The sequence below is a fragment of the Eupeodes corollae genome, chromosome 1 (assembly GCF_945859685.1).
Source record: "Eupeodes corollae chromosome 1, idEupCoro1.1, whole genome shotgun sequence".
Lineage (NCBI taxonomy): Eukaryota > Metazoa > Arthropoda > Insecta > Diptera > Syrphidae > Eupeodes > Eupeodes corollae.
The window spans coordinates 112,763,506-112,773,348 of record NC_079147.1 but is presented as its reverse complement, the minus strand read 5'-3'; positions in this window follow the sequence as shown (position 1 = coordinate 112,773,348).

Here is a 9,843-nt window from a genome sequence, read left to right as displayed (position 1 = left end):
GTTATGCCAAGTCTCTAGCGTTTTTGGTTAGTAAGATATTTGGGGTTAACCAAAATGTTAAACTTTTTTTAAACTGCTTTAGTAAAAAAAAAACACCCACGCAATTTTCTTGAGATCCCTTTCTGCATCTTTCTGTCTTATTATCTGTATAACAAAATTTATTTGTAGTCAATATTTCTTCTGGTTCTTAAGCTTTGGTCGACGAAAAACTTCCCGAACGTACGAACGTACCTACACACCCTCAAACAGAAATGTCTCTAGAGATCTCGAAACGTCGAGAAATTTAAAAATTTTTTAATCACATCTGATCTAAACACACATACATAATTAATTAAGGTGGTCGTCAGCTTGAAGACAAAGAATCTTTAGCGAAACTAATTCACGAAATTATTGTTTTATTCCCATTTAATAATTATTTAAATTTTTGTGCATATTTAGTTCATTCCAAAAATATTTAATTTTTCCTAGTAGAAAGCTTTGCAAATGGGAGGTAGAAATACTGTTGGCAGATGCCACAATACTTCATCATCAATGTTTGGAAGAAATGTAAAAAGTATTTTCAAAAATTTGTGTGCGTATTTAGTTGAAGCGGAGTGTATATCAAAATATGTTGATGTATCAATCACAATTTTCCAGCCACCTTGATTTGCAAAATCGTAAAATTTAATGAATTTTATTTTATTACAAATGAAAATGAAAGTGATAAATATACAATCTTTTATCGTTTTATTATTTTTTCCGTATTCTCGTAAGTATATTCGGAAGCAATAAAATCAGACAAAAATTTTAGATAAGATAGCTAAAATGACTTACCATATTAGTTCATGTGGTATGTGGAATAGAATAATCAAAACATAAAATGACATTTAAATTAAAATAAGAAAATATAATTTTATAGTGACTACATTATATAATATATGCATATACTCGTACACATTCAATTTCTTTGAAAAGTAAAATATTTTAAAACAAGCAGTAAAAAATGCTTGCAAAAATTGAACACCTTTTCTGGTCAGGTTTTTCAAACCATCGAACCCTGGGCATTTAGAGTTTTTAAAACTATTATGTCATGATCAACTTGAAATTGTTGGCATCTTATAAGTTCCATTGACATTATATTATCATAACATTGTTGCCTTCTTGATCGTGAACAGAAAATTCATATTCTGGTCTAGAAATAAAAAAATCGAATTTCTTTCATTTTTTCTTCGTTTAACTATTTAAGAATATGTCTACTAGATTTTCCCAAATTCAAATTATTTTCGGAGAAATATTTTTTTTGCTGAACAGCCATTCATCGGTTGGGCTGCAACTAATCGAACAAAAGACATAATGGGGTACTTTAAACGCGTTTTTCTCTGAAATGTCTTTTTGAATCTGATACCCACGATTTCTCAGGTTCTGCCGAACCGATTTACTTGACATTTTAAGAGAGTCTTCTTTAGGGACTTGTCTACGTCCGGAACTACGGCCATCCCCAAATTTTCACTTTTACTATTTTTAACAAATCGAAGAATGTTCAAAAAAGTGGTAACATTTTTTTGTTTGTAACTTTTCTGTAGTTCCAGACATTGCGACATTATTGTAGATTAATAATCTTTTTTAGTTTTTGATTTCAGATTTCTAGGAGAGTTAAAATCGCACCAAATTTTTGAGACGCACCACTCCATCAGCTGATAACTAACGGAATTTGTATTTTTTTTTAATTTTTTATTTTTTTTTGTATGCTTCTAATGTGAATAAATAATGTATAAAAAATTGATGGTAAAATTGTTGCTTGCTTCTTTCTACAGCACTTCAAAAATTACCTAAAATTCATGTCTCTATGGACCAGAATACCCCCTTAAGCATTTGCGTTTTCATGGTCTGTCAAAAGTACTGAGTTTCAAGTTTTTAACGCTTAACAAAAACAAAAAAAAAAGAGACTGGGATGCGACCCACACTGAAAACTTCTTAAAATATGTCTGTTTGGTATCACGTTACAATATATTATGTAAAATTTTATTCAAGTCTCTAGCGTTTTTGGTTCGTAAGATATTTAGGATTAACCAAAATGTTCACCTTTTTTTCAAACTGCTATGGTAAAAAAACCACCCACGCAATTTTATTGAGAGCCCTTTCCGCATCTTTCTGCTTTATTATCTGTATAACAAAATTTATTTGAAGTCGATATCTCTTCTGGTTCTTGAGATATTGAGGACGAAAACACGTCGCGAACGTACGGACGTACGGACGTACAAACGTACGTACACACGCACGCACTATTATGAAAGCGATTTTTTTTACAAATAATTTGTACATGTTTTGAAGAACAAGATACGGATTGATTTTATTTTTATAAAACCCTCCCTAACTTGTTTTGGAGTTACTGAATTTAAGAGTGAACAGTACGAAAATAGATCATAACTAGTTTTTTTCTCGAGCAGTATAAACCTAGTGTATAAAACTGTCTATAGAGCAACATAGTAAATATTTTTTTAACAATAATGTATGTTATGACCAATTCCTTTTACTATCAACTATGACTTCAAGGTATTTAAAGGTATTCACAAATTCTACCTGAAAGCATAAGTTGAACAGGGCTCCCTGAAATAAGACTATAAGATTCATTAGCACTGAATTTAAATTTTTAATAATCTGAGAAATGATAAAATATATGGCAATCTTCTAAGTTAGAAGATCCTGACAGACTAAAGTACATTAGTTTTGTTTTATTTCTTAATAGCATTTTATTAACTGCAAACCAGTGTCTTAAGATATCCAAGTCTAAGTTAATATCAGAAATTAAGTAAACCAGAGAACTTCAACCATATGAAAAGGCCTTATCATCAACAAATGCTGTAATTTTAAAATTCTGATTGACAATAGAATTAATAAAAATAAGAAAAAGCAAGGGACCCTAAACCGAACCTTTAGGAACACCAATACTAATTTCCCACAAACTACTTAAACTACCATTTATTTTCACTAATTGCTTTCTATTGGGTAAATAAGAATTAAGTCAATTATAAATCATTCCTGCATTTTTAAATTTTCTCAAGAGAATATTATAATCAACTTAATCTAAAGCTTTAGTAAAATCAATGAAGCGTCCAGCTGTAAACAAATTCTTGTTAACATTTTCATAAATTTCACTGCAAAAATTTTAATAACGCATTTTCAGTTGATTTATGGGCTCTAAAATTGAGGTTCACTAAAAAAAATTATTTTTATTAAGAAACTTCAAAATTCTTTTCTTGAATATTTTTTTTCAAAAATTTAAAAACAAACAGCTAACAGTGAAATTGACCTATAATTATTCATAATGCAGGGGTTTGATTTGATTATAAAAAGGAATGACTTAAGCAATCTTGAGGGCACTTTGAAAAAAACACACTTTTATAGAAAAGATGTGAAAGTACATCCACAATATTGTAAGCAATATGTTTAAAGATGAAGCTGGAACAATTATTAACTTGATTTTTTAACTTCTTAATGGTAAAAAGTAATTCATTAGGCAAAATAGGAGCATAAAAAAGACTTTCATTAGTTAAACCTTCAATGAACAAACAGTCAAATCCGTTCCTAAATACCTCTGTAGATACATTTTTAGCAAAAGAAAAATGAAAATATATTAAAACGATTAGCAATTTCAGTAGTATTAGTTATTTGAATGTTTTCATCTTCTATAATTAAAGGCTTCGAAGATTTAAAAACGTATTCACAATTTTCCATTCCCCTTTAATATCACCTTTATTTTTTCCAGTTGAGCTAAATAATAATTTTCCTTACAAGCTTTAATTTCTTTTTTTAATTATTTGAATTGTTTCTTGTATTCTGTTTTAAAGTGATTATTATTTGGATATTCCTTAAATGTTTACCAAGTTTTTTTGTATTGCTTACTTTATTCAAAATATATCCTGTCATCCATTCCTTCAGGCGTTTATTTTTACTTTTCTTGATCATATATGTTGTAGAACTATCAAGATATTTATCTAATTTGTTTATGAATTTGTCATAAGCTAGTGAAGGATCACTTTCATTATAGACACTGTCCCAGGATTCAAATCATAAAACTAAATTGAGTCTAGAAAAAACAATTTTCTTAACTTCACCATCTAATATACTTACATCTTTGTTAACCACAAAGTCCATCGTAATGAAGGCTAGTCATGCAATGATCAGTGATACCTGAATCGGCCAATGAGCTAACTGGTTTAATAACACCTGATAAACTATTCCTGCAGAAAATACATTCAATACATGTTTTAGAGCTTTCAAAAATTCTAGTAGGCACATTTAGATAAATATCCAATATTTCTATTCATCCATTTCACTTTTTTTTTGTTCCTGAGTAAGTAGTTTTATTAAAGTGTTTAGTACTTTAGTTTTTTTTCCGGTATAAAGCATCTCTAATTCTCATCTACAAAACCTTTATCTATTCCGTTTAAAGTTGGACTATTCCTGCTTTCGTCGAATTTTCAAGCAAAACAAGAACAGCTCAATTTTCCATTATAAAGATAATATTTTACGAAATAAACTTTAAACTGTTCAATATATCATTAGTTTAGTTCGTTTCTATTTCTATTGAAATAATACACACACATAGTAATCAAATTTGTCCTTAAAACAATTATTTAAGATCTTAAGAAATAATTTGTTTAAGGTCCTATAATTCCTTTTATTCGAATGCATGTTTATTTTTTTTTACAATATCACACTAAAATATGAGTATAATTGTATCATGTCGAAAAAAGATTCAATTTATTGTAAAATACTCAAAAGAAAATCTGTATTATTCCATACACATACATCACATGGATGTGCTCAGTACTTAAAGGTTAAAGCCTTATGAACATTGTGTCTAACTGGTTAAGTTTTCAAAATAAAGGTCCTCACACAATTATATGCTTGCTTGCTATTATATATGAACTCTCAACTGATTAATCCAAATACGACTAGTCCCAACAACTATACTCTCTAAAGTTGTTGGGACTAGTCTTTTGTATTTCCTTTCCCATAACGGTGCCGAGCCATAACAATAATTTGGTAGTTCAAACAGTTCGATATCTGGTAACAACAGCTATTCGTAAAATGAACTTAGAAAACGATGTCCTATAGTCCACCTCAATACCACAACTGTAAATATATCCCTTCCTGCATCAACTGATATCCATGAAGATATAGTACAACCGTAGAACAACCGTACACAGAGCCAGAGACAGAGACAGGACAGAAAGGATTTTAGTTATTAGATGCATCGACTTGTCCAATTGCTGCATCCTTATCAAGGTGTCTGTTAAGTAATTGAACAAATTCACTAACTTACATAATAGAACACCTTGAACCATCGAGTCAAAATGTTTATGGTATATTGACTCATAGCAAGTTCACATATACTCGTATGTACATATACCATTGCAAATGTATATGTATATAAATATATTGCCTAATTACTAGATACAATCAACCTTTTATATGCTGTGTAGAGGACCCAATACATCGGTCGACTGGTCTGATTTCGATGTTATAAGAGAGTTGAGTAAACCATTCTAAAAGAGGTCTACAAACTTCATTATGTGACCACCTTACCACCTCCTTCATACGATTACATACATAATATAAAGGACTTTAAGTTAAATTTTGTTTGCCTACATTTCAACTATGCCAAATCGATACAGCATCAGGACCGGATTCAGGGATTCAACATGGATTTCAAAATGGGTTCACAAATCCTTGATTTATAAACCTCATTTGCATAGCTGTAGTAGCGGATGTTACAATAGGCATGGCATAGAGTGTAGTCAAAAACCTTTATGTTGTGAATATGTTATTTTGTTTTTACTATTCTAAATTCTGTTATATACCTTACAAGGTCGTTTATCAAACAAACAGGTAGCTGCGCCATGTTCGTACAAATTTTGTTAGGTAAAAACAAATTACATAGTTTAAATATTTATTAACTTTAGCAGGAAGTGGATATACACTGTATCATAAAATAGTGCGTATACGCCTTAGTGTTATCGTTATTTTCAATTCAAACAAAACAAGTTCTTTTTTGTTTTATTTTTACAGACTATTATGAACCTTCTCTAAGGGATGCCATACAGTTTTTTGATTTTGAGCTATGTATAATCAAAATTCCCTTACGGGAGGTGTTAGATTGTTGATTTTGATATCAGTCGTCTGGCAGTTTCTTTTCCGTCGTGCGACGTGGATAGAGGAGAGTAGCTAGTTAAAAACCAGATGTTCTGTTTAGAAGGTATAAACATTTATCAAGTAAGTGTAAACTAATGCAGGCAGGAATTCTTGAGTGATTTACAGTTCTTGAGAGCCTCCAGCCCTGTGTGACCCGCTTCCTTTAAATTTAGTATCTACATTTTCCAAATCAAATAGACATTAAGGTGATGATTGCTAAGCTTAGGACAGTATAAATGGACTTAACGTTAAATTTAATTGAGTTTATCTAGTTTTGGTAGCTAAAATATTGTGCTTTACAAAATAGGTTAGGTTTGTTATGCATACAAAATATCATTTGTAACAAACAGAAAGCTTATGAAATGGCATTTAATCAAGCTTTGCGTTTATTTACATTTGATTCAAAAATAATAATTTAGTTGGGGCTTATATGTATGTACGGTTGCCATCGGTTTTGGAATCAAATTGAAATGGGTTGTCAGTTCAATGTATCCTGCTATTGGGTATACACAAATACTATTGAACTTTAAAACACTACAGTTTTTAATTACTTAGAAAGAGTTCTAATTACCTAAATGGAATATTGAAATTGTAGAATTCGGAATGAAAAACCGAATAATGATTACGCCATCAGTAATCCAAGACCAATCAAGATCTAAAGGAACGAGATTATTAAGCGCATGAACGACATTGAAGCGCAATTATGCATTAGCGTTTTTGAAAATACCGTCGGATAGCATTGCAATAATAGCTGATGTTTTTTTAAAGTACTTCAAAATTGCAACACTATTTTAACTAGCTACCATTTTGTCAGCTGTCAAGGTATTTGGTTTTTTTTTTTGGTTTTGCATTTCAACATAAATAGACTTACAGATGCTGCATAAGGCTTGGATTTTTTTTTAAATCAGGGTTCTATTTGAAATACTATCGCTTAATTTTGATTGAATTAATACATTAATAAACAAAATGGCCGTATTTGCAGTGTGCCAATCCTTAAATGTATGTTGCACATCTATAAAACGTAACTGTTTGGTATGGTTTTTAGATTGTGGGATTAATGGGTCCGTAAAAACTATGCTGGCCAGAAAATTACAGTCAATGGTGACCGCATAATGAAAAACTGCGATATTTACTATGGTGACTGCTACTGAGAGAAACAACAACACTTATTTGGGATGCGGCTTTGTCAAGTCTTAGGCAACAAGTCTTGAGCTATAGGTGCATCAACGAGTGCTTCATGACCATCCGCATCAAGGCTTGATTCGGCAACTTTATCATAATTAGCGCACACCCCCAAACGGAAAAGAAGGATGTGTTCTGCGAGTACTTGGACAAAGCATATGAGCAGTGTCTTAATTATGACGGTAAAATTGTCCTGAGCGATTTTAATGCTTAGATGGGAAGGGAATATATTTTTGAAGGAATAATCGGGAAAAACAGTTTGCACGACAGCACTTCCGATAACGGATTCAGGCTCATCGATTTTGCTGTTAACAATCTGTCAACCGGATTGACCATATTGCGATCGACGCCAGACGCACTTCCAGAATCATGAATGTCCGAACTTTCCGAGGAGGTGACATGGACTTCGACTATTACTTCGTTGTAGCCAAGGTAACACTTCGGGTTTCAAGACCCAAGGCAAATCAGGTAGATACTGGGAGAAGGAATAAAGATTGCAAGAGATCGCCAAATAATTCTCCGACCGAGGTACAAGTAACCTTTGTCGAAGTTCTCTGCCGCCAACACAATGTATCGAAAAACAGTGGCAGCATTGCCAAGATGCAATCAAAGAAGCCCCCTCTGACGTGCTGGGTCTCAAGCTCCCACCAACAAGGAACCGCTGGTTTGATGAGGAATTCCGGCAGGCAAATGCAGACAAACAACAGGCATGCAAAGAGGCGCTGAATAATAGGACGAAAGCTGCTCATGAGCTCTATAAGCAGAAGAGGCGAGAGGAACAACGACTTCTCAAAAGCAAAAAGAGAGAGCATAAGAAGCGTGCGGTCGAAGATGTTGAGAAGTTTAAAAGTAGAAATGAAGCTCGAAAGTTTTTAGAGCAGGTTAAACTAAATTCACAAGTTCATAACCCTCGAACCAAAGGCTACAAAGATAAAAGTGGAAACATCATAGTGGAACCAAAGGTAATGCTGAGGATATGGAAGGACTACTTCTGCAGAATGTATAACGGCGACGACGCGACGAACCGAATATAGACAACGAAAGCCAACAATTACGTCGTTCCAAATTAGACGAAAAAAAAGATTGTCATATCTAAGCTGAAGACTAACAAAGCCGCTGGAGTAGATGGCTTGAATGCCGAGCTCTTCAAAGCAGGTGGATATAATTTTGTTACGAGCTTCCACCAACTTATCTATAAGATATAGTCGGAACAAAGCTTGCCTGATGAATGGAACCTCAGGAGTTTGTCTAAACTAGACATCAGTCTACATCGCTTACAAAATCTTCTATGCCGTAATATGTACACGTCTAAAGCCCATCGTCAACAGCCTGATAGGTGCTCATCAATGTGGTTTTAGATCAAGAAATTCACATTAAGGCAGATCCTGGAAAAACCTTAAATCGACACATACCATCTCTTTATCGATTTCAAGACCGCATATGACAGCATCTACAGGGACCAGCTGTACAGAGCCAAGTCTAGCTTTAATAGGATGACCATAAAGAATTCGCGCTGCTCCATAAAGGTTGTAAAAAACTTCATTCCCGTTGTGCTATACGGTGCCGAAGCATGGACTATGACAACAGTGAATGATAGCACCTTGAGTGGTTTCGAGCGAAAAGTCCTTCGCGTGATCTTCGGTTCCGTATGCATAGAAGGTGAGAGTAGGAGAAGATGGAACGACGAGCTGTACAGTGACGTAGACTTAGCCAGAAGGATAAAATTAAAACGACTGAAATGGCTGATTTATGTAAAGTGCATATAAACCCATGCTCCGTGACGCCTCAGTTCACACAGAACTGTAGCGACCTTAAATACAAGTAAGTAAGTAACCTTTAAAAATTCTCAAAAATTTCACTCATAAAAATTTTGATTTATCTCAAATTTCTTCCAAACAGATAATGCAACAGAAATCATAACACATTTTCTTGTAAGCATTAAGACGCTAGGTAAGAAAAATGTGACTATTTAATTTTTACAAAATTGTAAAAACTCCAAACAAATTATTTAATAGTTCCAAAAACTTGAAATAATATCTACTGAAGTATTTGTGTTCTAACACTCAAACAACTTAAACCTAAATTGTTATTAACTTCCCATAGGTTTGTCAAATTGAAAATTTTGACATCTCTAGAACCAGAAGAGATATCGATTTCAAATAAATTTTATTATACAGATAATAAAGCAGAAAGATGCAGAAATGGCTCTCAAGAAAATTACGTGGGTGGTTTTTTTACCATAGCAGTTTGAAAAAAAGGTGAAAATTTCGGTTAGCCCTAAATATCTTACGAACCAAAAACGCTAGAGACTTGAATTAAATTTTATACAATATATTGTAACGTGATATCAAAGAAGTATATATTTTGAAAAAAAAAAACCATTAAAAACTGAAAAAAATTGTCACATCCAAATTTTACGACTAAAATATGATTTCATCTCCAAAACAATTTTGTGCAACGAAGAATAATGTTTTTGACATCTCA